The following is a 14,394-nucleotide window of genomic DNA, read 5'->3' as shown; positions in this document are numbered from 1 at the left end:
GCTAGACAAGTAACTACTAAGCTTAGGTCTTTGTACTCTTAATTCAGGGTTCCTCCTACTATTCTCTGTAGCCTCTACTGCCTACTCCAAAATTTGTCTTCCTGTAAGACCAAGGCACCTAATGCTTGTCTAGTTTTGCTACTTCCTTCCCTGAAGCCATCTGCCTCGATGGGGTTAATATGTATGTGCAAAATTTTAACATGCATTCCAAGTTTAAAACAAAGGGACACTGATATTATTTCTCTTTGGGTGTGGCAAATATTGTGCTGATCACTTTCCTTGGTGTTTGCAATCTGTTTCATTATAGCTAACATGAACGTGATATATAATATATGAACCATGTATCATCTCTCTGAATGCACATTCAGCAATGTTCCTCACATGGTGAGCACATACATCCTTGCGTGTGGCAGAACAATACCTCAGGAACCTCAGGAAACTGTCTCTCTTCAGCTGTGTCCAGTAACAGCTCTTTTGTCCCACCTATTGTCACTCTGGGTGACAAGGACTTCACCGTTGAGCTTTTTCTGAAGTGGCTGCAGTTTATCTTTTCCAATCAAAATGGGAACAATTTGTGCTTCCTTGCCATTCCAGAGCTGCCATAATTTGGGGCAATAGATTTTTCAGTGCCTAGTGAGATAATTGTGCTGGGGAGAAGATTAAAGTGAGTGCTGGGAGCCGATGTCCTCCTGTGCCATGTACCTCCACAGCAACCTAGAAAGCAAGGCTGGAGGAAGCAGCTTCAGTTCCTCATGCTAGGTTCGCTCTGAGGTGCTTCTGGGAAAAGGCTGCTAACTGAATGCTTTTGACAGCAGTGGAAGAATTTATAGTGAAGCAGAATGAAGTAAAATTTAAGTCCCCAGTTGTCCCAAAATGGAAGCTCTAAAATTGCAATTCTGGTTATAGTGATGCCTTCAATTACTGAACTGTGAAGTAATTCTCATTAGAGAATGACTTCAGTTTGAGGAAATGAGTACTGGCTAAGGGTTATGTCACACACACCGGGGGCTTCAAATCTGCCTTACAGTGTTAGTACTGACCTCAAACTGGTGAATGAGATCCCCTGGTTTCTCTCTTCCTCTAGAAGCAGTGGCACTTACCAACAAGCCGTGTCCTGAGGTTTGGGAGAACTCTCTAGAAGTGAGAGTTCTGAGTACAGGTGGGGAATTTTGCAGCAGCAGCAGCCATTGACAGGATAATTTTAAAACCCCAGGACTATTACCCTATGTAGGCAATGCTCATGTTTTTGGAAAAGATCCTTTGATGCTATTGACTTTTAAGAGCAAAGGGAATTACTGATACACACTGCTGGTTGCTTTGTTCTATACTGAATGAATGAACTTTATGAATTCCTTCATTTTTTGGCAGTGCTGGGGATTGAACCTAGGGTCTTGTGTGTGCTACCCAAATTTTCTACCACATCCCCAGCATTTGTTCCTTTCAGGACATATTTATTGAATGCTTACAGATGCTATGCTTGATACTGAGAATACAGCAGTGACTATGACTGATGGGGCCATTTCCTAATAGGTTATTAAATAATAGCCATTTCTGAATTAGTACATGCCAAACCAGAGCTCCTACGAGAAATATAGGGTTAGGTTTCTTGAAGTCTCTGGTCATGATATGTTCATTTGATCAACCTGTAACCTGTTTTATGTGAGTGTGGGGAGTGGATTATGAGAAGCCTATGAAAATTTTACATAAGCCCAGTTGTGCTCAATGATGGGCTGAGTTTGGCCTGTCATTCCCGGCTGCAGAAGAGAGTGAGGCAGGATGCAGCACAGCTGCTTTTCATAAGTTGTTTAGTTCAGAGAAGTAGGAACACAGTCTTCTCTTGTTACAATGTCACACCCCTCTCTGAGAACTACTGCTCCACCTCCTTGTTTACACTGGATATAAAAGCCTTGCTGAAGGAGGATGCAAGGTTTTTTGATAGGGGATGGGTTGATTGGTGGGCTGCTTGTGAGAATGACGCTGCTGGTGGGCTGCTGAGTTATGCTAGAGATTAAAGGGAATATGGAACTGTGCAAGTCTGCACCGAAAACTTTATACATAGGCTTTAGAAAAGCTAAGCTAAAGAAAAGCTAAAGAGAACATGGGGCAGCATGAGTCTAAGGACCAAGATATTAAGAGTTATGCTAATGCAGTTTTTAGATGCAGCTGCTGTTGTTTGCAAGTCTGAGCACTAAGACTTTAAGAAAGCTAAAGAGAAAACATGGGACAGAGCGAGTCTAAGGAAAGAGACTTTAAAGAACAGAAAAGAAGGAGTTTAGAAGCAAGGCCTTAAAGAATAAAGATAGAGAAAAGAAGCAAAGTAAATGAAGAGAATAACAGAGAAAAGAAACAATGAGGCTGTTGTGCATCTCCATCTGAGTTTGGCCCTAGCTTTATGCATATTTGTCTATTGTTTGTCCTTTCTGCATCTCCCGTCACCCCCAGTTAGGCCAGTTAGGTTAGGAGAACAAGGGAGTAAGAGAAAGCTTGTTCCATGTGAGTTTCTACTTAAAGAAGTTTTATTTAACAGAAGTTTTATTTAACAGATGTTTTTGATTCATTAATATTGAACACATGGCCTCAGGACCATACTTATGGTTGAAGGAAATTTATATAATTTTTTTTTTCTGTGAGGCACATCACAACCTTCTTGTGCCTAGGAACATGAGATAGCACTTGAACATTAAGTTTAGGATTCCATCTTAAACAGTGAAGTCACCAACAAAAAGCACAAAAATGTGGACGATGTGGCACTAAATAGACTATGAAGGTACAGGATGGGAGCCAAAGAAGGAGACAATTATCTCTGATTTTGTTGAAGATGAGACATAAGCATAATAAAGAAGACAAAGTGTTTCTGCTAGTTGAGATAAGGATAGCTATACATCGATTGACTGCAGCTGAACATATGCACCCTGGGTAAGTCAAATTGTCAGTGCTCTGTCTGCAAAGACTGAAGACAGTGCTGTAAGTATTGTCTTTGTGGTCACAAAGAAATTCTACTGAGCAGATAGATTTGCAAACACAGATCTGTGACTAATGAGGATCAGCTGTACCTGCTTGACTCTCATCTTCTTAGTCTTTGACCTTGAATGTAGGGCAACTCAGCATTCACTTGAAAGTCTTTCCATCCCACTCCACCCCAGACATTTGCTGCACATGACAAAGGGTAGAAGAAGTTCTTGGCCAGAAGGTCCTTGATCTTATGATCCAGGAAGTCCAAGACTGAGTCAAAGATTTAAGAGGTACAATACTGACATCAGGTAGTATGAAGGGAAAGAGAAAATTAGATTTGAGGTGGGGTGGTTTGCTTCTAAGGGCAAAAGTAGAACTTGATCCATTTAAATTCTTAACATTTTGACCCATGATGCAGTTTGAAATTCAGGGATTTTTTTTAATGGTTGTGATAGAAGTGTGTCTTTGCTTTTGAAACCATAGGACTCAAAGTGATGAACAAAAATAGAAAGTTTGATTCTGAGAAGTTGCAAAAATAAGCAATGACAAAAACAATGAATATGTGCTGAGAGCCAATGATGTGCTAAAAAACAGTACGTTCCTGATGCTGCTGGACACTGTAGTAAAAAACAAAGTGAAGTTGCAGCTTCCACTGATTTTATACTATTATGTCAGCTGAATTCAGTGTCAGTCTGAGAGTTACCAGGAAGAAGGTTTTTTTTAATCATTTATTCACATGTGCATCCATTATTTGAGCCATTCCTCCCTGGTGCCCTCCACCCTTCCCTCTCCCTCCCACCCCCCCTTGCTTCCAGCCAAAACCTGTTCTGCCCTTATCTCTGATTTTGTTGAATATGAGACATAAACATAATAAAGAAGACAAAGCGTTTCTGCTAGTTGAGATAAGGATAGCTATACATAGAGATTCCTAGCATTGCTTCCATGTACAAATGTGTTACAACTCCAGTTGATTCATCTCTACCTGACCTTTTCACTAGTTCCTGATCTCCTTCCCATATTGACCTCTGTCGCTTTAAGGTTTCTGTATTAGTTCCTCTGCAGTGGGGACATCAAACGCTTTCATGTTTTGGGTTTCCTACCTATCCCCATACCTCCTGTATGTGCTCTCCCTTTAGCACGTGACCCAAGTCAAACAACATTGCTGCATTTGCTCTAGGTGTAAAGTCTGCATATGAGGGAGAACATACGATTATGAGTCTTCTGAGCCTGGCTAACCTCGCATAGAATGATGTTCTCCAGTTAAATCCATTTACCTGCAAATGATAAGATTTCATTCTTCTTCATGGCTGAGTAAAATTCCATTGTGTATAAATACCACATTTTCTTAATCAACTCGTCAGTAGTAGGGCATCTTGGCTGTTTCCATAACTTGGCTACTGTGAATAGCACTGCAATAAACATGGGTGTGCAGGTGCCTCTGGAGTAACTTAAGTCACATTCCTTTGGGTATATCCCCAAGAGTGGTATTGCTGGATCAAATGGCAGATCTACATTTAGATTTTTTCCAGAGTGGTTGCACTTGCTTGCATTCCCACCAGCAGTGTAAGAGGGTTCCTTTTTCCCCCACATCCTCACCAATACCTGTTGTTAGTGGTGTTGCTGATGATGGCTATTGTAACAGGGGTGAGGTGGAATCTTAGTGTGGTTTTAATTTGCATTTCCTTTATGGCTAGAGACAGTGAGCATTTTTTCATGAGTTTTTTGGCCATTTGAATTTCTTCTTTTGAGAAAGTTCTGTTCAGTTCATTTGCCCATTTCTTTATTTGTTCATTGATTTTGGGAGAGTTTAGTTATTTGAGCTCTCTGTGTATTCTGGTTATCAGTCCTTTGTCTGATATATAGCTGGCAAACATTCTCTCCCATTCTGTTGTGGTCTCTTCAGTTTAGAGACCATTTCTTTTGTTGTGCAGAAGCTTTTTAATTTTATGCAGTCCCCTTTGTCCATCCTTTCTCTTAGTTTCTGAGCTGCTGGGGTTCTATTGTGGAAGTCCTTGTCTATACCCATTGCTTCCTGAGTATTCCCTGCTCTTTCCTGTACTAACTTCAGAGTTTCAGGTCTGATATTTAGGTCCTTGATCCATTTTGAGTTGACACTAGTACAGGGTGATAAACATGGATATAGTTTCAGTTTTTTACTGATGAATAACCACTTTTCCCAACAACATTTGAAGAGGCTGTATGTTTTTGGCGCCTTTGTCAAAAATAAGGTGGGCATAGCTGTGTGGATTCATCTCTAAGTCCTCTATTCTGTTCCACTGGTCTTCATGTCTGCTTTTTTGTCAGTGCCATGCTGTTTTTACTGCTATTGCTTTGAAATATAGTTTGAAGTCGGATATTGTGATACCTCCAGCATTGCTCTTTTTGCTGAGTATTGCCTTGACTATTTGTGGTCTCTTGTGTTTCCAAATGAACATTAGGGTAGATTTTTCAATCTCTGTGATGAATATCATTAAGATTTTGATGGGAATTGCATTAAGCATGTAGATTGCTTTCGGTAGTATAGCTATGTTGATTCTACCAATCCACGAGCATGGGAGATCTGTCTACCTTCTGTAGTCTTCCTCGATCTCTTTCTTCAGGAGTTTGTATTTCTCCTTGTAGAGGTCATTCACATCCTTTGTTAAGTATTTGTAAGGTATGTGATTTCTTTTGAGGCTATTGTAAATGGAATTGTTTCCACATATTCTTTCTCAATCTGTTCATTGTTGGTGTATAGAAAAGCGAATGATTTTTGTAAGTTGATTTTGTATCCTGCCACCTTGCTGTAGCTGTTTATGGTGTCTAGGAGTTTTTGGGTAGAGTTTTTTGGGTCTTTAAACTTTGTCATCTGCAAATAGGATATTATGACAGTTTCTATACCTATTTGTGTTCCTTTTATTTCTTCTTCTTGCCTAATTGTTCTGGCTAGAAATTCCAGTACTATGTTGAATAGGAGTGGGGAGAGTGGGAACCCTTGTCTCGTTCCTGATTTTAGAGGGAATGGTTTCAGTTTTTCTCCATTAAGTATGATGTTGGCTATAGGTTTGTCATATATAGCTTTTACAATGTTGAGGTACATTCCTTCTGTTCCTTGTTTTCCTGGAGCTTTTCTCATGAAGTGGTGTTGAAGCTTGTTGAAGGCTTTTTCTGCGTCTATTGAGATGATCAAATGGTTTTTGTCTTTGCTTCTATTAATGCACTGTATTACATTTATTGATTTTTGTATGTTGAACCACCCCTGCATCCCTGGGTTGAAGCCTACTTGGTCGTGGTAAGCAATCTTTCTGATGTGTTGTTGGATTCAGTTTGCCATTATTTTATTGAGGATTTTTGCTTTGATGTTCACTAAGGAGATCGGCCTATAGTTCTCCATTTTGGATGTGTCTCTGTGTGGTTTTGGGATGAGTGTAATACTGGCTTCATAAAATGAGTTAGGCAGTGTTCCTTCCCTTTGTATTTCGTGGAAAAGTTTAAGAAGAGTTGGTATTATTTCTTCTTTAAAGGTCTAATAGAATTCAGCAGAGAATCCATCTTGGATGGTCATAAGTATCTAAAAAAAATCTGTCCATTTCTTCAAGATTTTCAAATTTATTAGAATATAGGTTCTCAAAGTAGTCTCTGATGATTTCCTGGATTTCCCTGGTGTTTGTTATTATCTCCCGTTTTGCACTTCTGATTTTACTGAGTTGGGTTTTTTCTCTCCATTTTGTCAAGTTTGCCAGGGGTCTGCCGATCTTATTTATTTTTTTCAATGGACTAGCTTTTTGTTTCGTTGATTCTTTGTATGTTTTTTGTGTTTCTATTTCATTTATTTTGACCTTTATTTTTATTGTTTCTCTCCTTCTCCTTGTTTTGGGATTTGCTTGTTCTTGTTTTTCTAGGACTTTGAGATGTAGCAATAGGTCATTGTTTTGAGATTTTTCTGTCCTTTTAATATATTCACTCATGGGTATAAACTTTCCTCTTAGGACTGCCTTTGCTGTGTCCCATAGATTCTGGTAGGTTGTATTTTTATTTTCATTAACTTCCAGGAACCTTTTAATTTCCTCTTTTATTTATCAGTGATCCCTTGATCACTGAGCAATGTGTTGTTCAACTTTCAATTGTTTGTATATTTTCTGCTATTGGTTTTGTTGTTGAGTTCTAGTTTTAATACATTGTGATCAGATAGAATGCATGGGATTCTTTCTATTTTCTTATATTTGCTGAGGCTTGCTTTGTGCCCTAAGATATGATCAATTCTGGAGAAGTTTCCATGGGCTGCTGAGAAGATTGTATATTGTGCAGAAGTTGGATAAAATATTCTGTAGACATCAGCTAGGTCAATTTGATTTATGGTGTGATTTAGTTCTATAATTTCTTTATTGATTTTTTTTGTTTGGATGACCTTTCTATTGTTGATATGGGGGGTATTAAATTCTCCCACTACCACTGTATTTGATTCTATATATGTTTTTAGTTCCTTCAGAGTATGTTTGATGAAATTGGGTGCATTGATGTTGGGTGCATATGGGTTGATAATTGTTATTTCCCTTTGGTGTATTTTTCCTCTTATTATAGAGTGTCCTTCTTTATCTCATTTGATCAATGTAAGTTTGAAGTTTACTTTGTCTGAGATAAGTATTGCTATTCCTGCCTGTTTTCAGGGTCTGTTGGCTTGGTAAATCTTCTTCCAGCCTTTCATCCTAAGCATATGCTTATTTCTGTCGGTGAGATGAGTCTCCTGTAAGGAACAGATTGTTAGGTCTTTCTTTTTAATCCAGTTTGCCAAATGGTATCTTTTGATGGGAGAGTTAAGTCCATTAACATTCATTGTTAGTACTGATAGGTATGTGGTGATTCCTGTAATTTAGTTGTTTTTGTTGTTTAAGGGCTTGATTGTGTGTTACTCTTTACTTTCTTGCCTTTTCTTCTGTGGTTTGGTAATGCCTGTCCTTTCATGGTTTTGTTTGCTTTTATTTTCTGTGTGCAGAATTCCTTGAAAAATCTTTTGTAGTGGTGGCTTGGTGGTCATGTATTGTTTTAGTTTCTGCTTATCATGGAAGACTTTTATTGCTCCACCTATTTTGAATGATAGTTTTGCTGGGTAGAGAATCCTAGGGTTGAAGTTTTTTTCATTCAGTGCCTGGAAGACCTCACTCCATGCACTTCTTGCTTTTAAGGTTTCCGTTGAGAAATCTGCTGTGATTTCGATGAGTTTACCTTTGTGTGTTATTTGTTTTTTCTTTCTTACAGCCTTCAATATTGTTAATGTATTCTCTGTGCTTGTTGTTTTAATGATAATATGTCGTGGGTAGTTCTGTTTTGGTCAAGTCTGTTTGGTGTACTGGAGGCTTCCTGTACCTGAATGGGCTTAGTTTTTTCTAGATTTTGGAAATTTTCTGTTATTATTTTGTTGACTATATTACGAATTTCTTTTGCTTGCACCTCTTCTCCTTCTTCAATGCCCATGATTTTCAGGTTTGGTCTTTTGATGGAGTCAATGAGTTCTTGCATATTCATTTCACATGTCTTGAGTTGTTTGATTAATAGCTCTTCTGTTTTTCCTTGAATTTCCATTTCATCTTCAAGTTCTGAGATTCTTTCTTCTGCTTTTTCTAGTCTGCTGGAGTGGCCTTCCATTGTGTTCTGTGTTTTTGTTTCATTTTTTTTCCTGAGGTTTTCCATGTCATGGGTCACTTCCTCTTTAATATTGTCAATTTTCATCTTTAATTCATTTATATCCCTATTTATAGTGTGTGTTCTCTGTTTCACTTTGGTGTTTATTTAGGGCTCCTATGATTTTATTTATTTGTTTCTGTGTCTTCTCACACTCTTTATTTTTGGTGTCTTGAAATTTCTTGAGTGCCTCTTGTACATTTCAGTTAACCATGTCTAATATCATCTCCATTAAATTCTCAGTGATTATTTGCAGGATATTTCTTTAAGGATGTTCTTGTGGACTTCGTTGTGTTCCTTGGTGTCATTTATCTTTGTTTTGTTGGAGTCTGGAACTGAGTATCCATTTTCTTCATTTCCCTGAATCCTATATTAAATTATTTTTGGGGGGGGGAATGGTTTTCATCCTTTTTTCTTCTTCCCATCATTCCTGTTGGTATTGTGTAACTGTACTTGATAGACTAGTTGGTGGTTTCAGTCACCTGTTTTCTTTCCCTTGGTTAAATTTTGTTTTGTGGCTGTATTGGGTTTTTAGCTAATTGTGTGTGTGCTGTTTTTATCCCTAGTTTGGGTGTAATTTAGTATTAAGTAATTTACAGTGATAAAACAAAAAAATCAACAAAAACAAACAAACAAACAAGAAACCCCAAAGAAATCAACAGGGAGGGATGAGCAAATAGACAACAAACACACACACAAACAAACATAAACCTCAGGTTCAGGATCAATAGAATTTCACTCTTAGTTTAAGTCCTGGTGTTACTCCTCCAGTATCCAGTCCTGGTATTGGTATTTAAGCAGGATCTCTGTATTAGTCTTGCCAGGTGATAGGCCTGTGGGTAGTGTTTTTTTTTTCTTCTGTCTTTCAGCAGCTGCTGCTTGGTCAGCTTCTCCTGCAGTGAAGTGTGGCAGCTCTGCAGTATACTAGTTGTCCTGCTTTGAGTTGGCTTATCTCTGTGCTTGTTAACTAGGGGCTTGTGTCTTTGCCTCGCCCCCTTTTTCTGGGGCAAGGGCAAGGTCAGTGATCTGTTGGCTGGCTGCCACTGTCAGCATGTTGTGATAGTGCACTGTTTGTTCCTCTACATTGCAGAGCCATCTGACTGTGGGTGCCCAAGGTCTGAGCCCTGTAGTCTGCTGCCTTCGCTTCCCTACTTCAGGCAGCGGCCTATCACCCATTTGTTTTCTGATGGTTTGTGTGCGAGTTTCGCTCCTTGCCTCTCCCCCCTTCTTTGGTGCACTTTCAGCAATCCCCGCCCCCTCTGCTGTGCACTAGTTTTCAGTTCTATTGTTTATTCAGTTTTTTTTTTTTTGTGGAGGGGATCAGTCTGTACAGGGGGGTTGTGCTGGTTTATCCCAGGGGTGGCTTAGAGATACTGCATGAAGCTTGGCGCTTGCCTGTTTGGTTTGCTGAAGGTCTCCCAAGCATGTTTGGAGCCAGCATCCAGCAGCAGTGGTGGTGGTTGTGTGGGGGTGGCGGTCCGCCTGTTCTCTCAGTGTATTGTGGCATGGAGAAGCCTTCCACCAGCTAGGGGTTCATTGTGTCAAAGTTTCAATTCTCCCTGGTGCTTCACCTCCACCAAGCATGGCTCCAGCATCTCAGCAAGGTCCCTGATTCATGGCGCTCAGGCTGTCTGTGTCTGTGTCCCAGTCGCCATTTTGGATCTCCAGGAAGAAGTTTCTGATAGGTTGAATTGTACCTCCTACAAGTTCTTACACTGAAGTCCTAATCCCCATTGCCCATGAATGTGAGTTGTTGCAGTTGTAACAGGTTAAGATGGGGTCATTTGGGTATGAGCCAATTCCATGTAACTGGGGATTTGGAGATAGACACGCATACAGAGAGAGTGCCATGCAAAGACAAAGGCAGAGCTCTGTGTCAAAGAGCTCCAACAAACATCAGGAGCTAGGGGAAGTCCTGGAACGTATTTCCCTCAGACCCCTCAGAATTACCCTGCCAGCAACTGGACCTCATACTTCTGACCTCTAGAACCACAAGACAATATATTATTGTATTTGAGGCACTAGTTGGTGGTATGTTGTTACAACAGCCTTAGGAAATCAACACAGAGAGGAATCTCAAGCCTTGGGCAGGTGGAAGGACTACTTTGTGTACAGCAGGAGCTTCTCTCCCAACAGCGCCAGTGTCTGATGAGAAGCTCACAATAAGTGCCCCTGGTGGCAGAGATGGATGCCACCACTGCCACGTGTCTACCTTGCTAATAGCAGGACCGGCACTGAGGCTCTGGAGAGGGTGGGGCCTAGCACCTTTGTGATCAGTTAACTACACTGTACCTCTTCCATCATGGATGGGGCAATGACTTGTCTTTAATGAAATAAATTCTTATTCTAAATTTGATTTGCTGTGTGACCAAGCTTCTTGGGTTTGAAACCTGGTATTGCCACAACCAACTATGCTACATTGAGAAGTTACACCACCTTTTCATGCCTTAGTTTGCCCATTTGCAGATGAGAGTACAAATAGCATCTATGAGCTTTTGTTCTCTAAGGTTGCTGTAATAAATTACTGTAATTTAGTAGCTCCACAGAGCAGAAATTTATTCTCTGTAGTTGTGGAGACCTGAAATCAGAAATCAGATGTTGGCAAGGCCACAATCACCACAGAGGCTCCTGGGAAGAATCCTCTTTAGCCTCTTCCAGTTTCTGGAGGCTGCTGGCATCCTCAGGCTCATGTCCCTATCCTTCTCATCTCTGCCTTCTCTTTGGTGTGGTTAAATCTCCCTCTGCCCAATCATAATAAGGACATTTGTGATTAGATTTAGGATAATCCACACAATCTCAGCCAAAATCCTTAATTTAATCACATCTGCAAAGAGTAACATTTATAGATTCTAGGGATCTGGACTGATATTTATGAGTGGTATTTTTGGGTAGCCATTATTCAGCCTACTATATCATATCAAAAAATCCTTGTGAGAATTAAATTGGTTAATTCTTATGAAGTTTTTAGAACATGACACCTGATAAGCAAGGTTACCAATGAGGAAGAGTCTAACAATAGTTCTACAGCCTTCCAGCAATTTTTTGTTTCGTAGTCTTTTTTTCAGTGATGCTATTCTCATTAAAACAGTGACATAATCTCTTCAACAAATATTTGATTGTGACAAATAATCCTGACTAATGCCAACACTATGGATGTGACCAGCAGTGTTGTTGCTGTATAACCTACTATCAGAGTGGAAATCTCCTTTTGAGAGTACATGACAAGTGTACTTTCAGAACTGGAACCAGAGTGATGTCCACTCCTGAGAAATGAGCAAATCATTGTGAGATTGATGTCACTCCATGGACCTGAACATATGTATCTTAAGTGGGAAACAATGCTCTCAGTGAAACTGAAATAAAGTATATATTAATTGATCAGTAATGTGGTACTTCTTCTATGCCAGTTAGTATTTCATAAATCATTTTGAATTAATTACTTGAAAAATCTATAACACTTTGAAAGCATCTTATAAATCGTTTCTTATATTCTTCTCCCAGATATTTAATAAAGCCATCCCTAGTCAGACAATATTTTAACACACATTGCAAGTAAGGAAATGATGTTAGGCAAGTTGAAAAAATTAAAACTGAAGAAGTTGAATAACATTGAGGAATCCTGAAAAGACAGGCAGCTTGTGCCTCTGGGGTCCTGATTTTTATCTCTAATAATCTTGTTTTAATCACTTAAGCTAAAGGAAGTCTTGTCTATCTACAGATGCCTCAGAGACATTGACCTTGCTTTACAAGAAACCCAGTGTTGATTAGAATTTTTATTAGTTCATATGGTATTTAAAGCATCATTTTTTGTTGTACTTCTTATTCTTTTTTGTTTTTAAAATATTTTATTTTATCATTTTTGCATTTACTTACATGTTATACATTATTTGAGCCACCTACCCCCACCTGCCCCACCTCTGGGCAGAACCTGTTCTGTCCTCTTCTCTGATTTTGTAGAAGAAAAAACATAAAAGATAAGAAAAACATGGCATTTTTGCTAGTTTGAGATAAAGATAGCTATTCAGAGAGATTCCTTGTGTTGTTTCCATGCACACGAGTATTACAAAACACTTTGGTTCATCTCTACCAGAGCTCTTCATTACTTCCTAGTCTCCCTCCCATAGTGGTCTCTGCCAGTTTAAGATTGCTTTATTCACTCCTTTACAGTGAACACATCAACCACATTCAAGTTTTTGGTTTCCTTCCCTTTCTCTATCCCTCCCATGCAGTCTCTTTCTCTATGCCTCCCATGTACGGTCTCCCCTTAGTGTGTGACCCAATAATATTACTGCATTTGTTTTAGGTCTGTAATCTGCATATGAAGGAGAACATGTGACTTTTGGTCTTTTGAGCCTGACTTTGCTTACAATGATTTTCTCCAGTTCCATCCATTTACCTTGAATGACAAAATTTCATTCTTCTTTGTGGCTGAATAAAATTCCATTGTGTTTAAACACCACATTTTCTTAAACCATTAGTTGGTAGTGGGGCATCTTGGCTGTTTCCATCCATTATTGTGAATAGTGCTGCAACAAACATGGGTGTGTAGGTGCCTTTGTAGTAAACTGAGTCACATTCCTTTGGATATATCCCTAGGAGTGGTATTTCTGGATCATATGGCAAATCTATGTTTAATTTTTTAAGAAGTCTCCATATTGTTTTTCAGAGTGGTTGTACTAGCTTACGTTCCCACCATCAGTGTGTGATGGTTCCTTTCTTCCCCGCGTCCTTATCAACATTTGTTGTTATGGGTATTCTCAATGGTAGCCATTCTAACAGGAGTGAGGTGGAATCTTAGTGTGGTTTTGATTTGCATTTCTTTTATGGCCAGGGACAGTGAGCATTTTTCCATGTGTATTTTAGCCATTTGGATTTCTTCCTTTGAAAAAGTTCTGTTTAGTTCAGTTGCCCATTTCATTGAGTTTTGGGGAGTTTAGTGTTTTGAGCTCCCTGTATATTCTGGTTATCAGTCCCTTGTCTGATGTACAGCTAGAAAAGATTTTCTCCCATTCTGTGAGTGGTCTCTTCAATTTACAGACCATTTCTTTTGTTGTGCAGAAGCATTTTAATTTCATATAGTCTAATTTGTCAATCCTTTCTCTTAGTTGCTGAGCTGCTTGAGTTCTACTGAGGAAGTCCTTGCTGATACCTGTTGCTTCCAGAGTATTTCCTGCTCTTTCCTGTACTAGCTTCAAGGTTTTGGGTCTGATATTAAGGTTCCTAATCCACTTGGGTTGATAATAGTAGGGGTGGAAGGCATGGATCTAGTTGCAGTTTTCTGCAGGCAGATAATCACTTTTCCCAGAACATTTGTTGAAAGGCTGTCTTTTCTTCATTGTATGTTTTTGGCACCTTTGTTGAAGATTAAAGGAGCATAGTTGTGTGAGTTCATATCCAGGTCCTCTATTCTGTTCCATTTGTCCTTATGTCTGTTTTTGTGCCAGTACCATGCTATTTTTATTGCTATGACTCTGTAGTATAGTTGGAAATTAGGTTATGTGATACCTCTAGTTTTGCTCTTTTTGCTCAGTATTGCCTTGGCTATTGTGGTCTTTTGTGTTTCCAAATGAACTTAAGGGTAGGTTTTTCAATCTCTGTGATGAATGTCATTAGGATCTTGATGGGAACTGCATTGAACATGTAGATTGCTTTTGGTAGTTTAGCTATTTTTACTATGTTGATTCTGCCAATCCATGAGCAGGGAGATCTTTCCATCTTCTGTAGTCTTCTTTGTTCTCTTTCTTCAGTGGTTTGTAGTTCTCCTTGTACAGGTCATTTACATCC

This window comes from Castor canadensis, chromosome 10 (genome assembly GCF_047511655.1).
Source record: "Castor canadensis chromosome 10, mCasCan1.hap1v2, whole genome shotgun sequence".
Lineage (NCBI taxonomy): Eukaryota > Metazoa > Chordata > Mammalia > Rodentia > Castoridae > Castor > Castor canadensis.
This window is presented reverse-complemented; position numbering follows the sequence as displayed.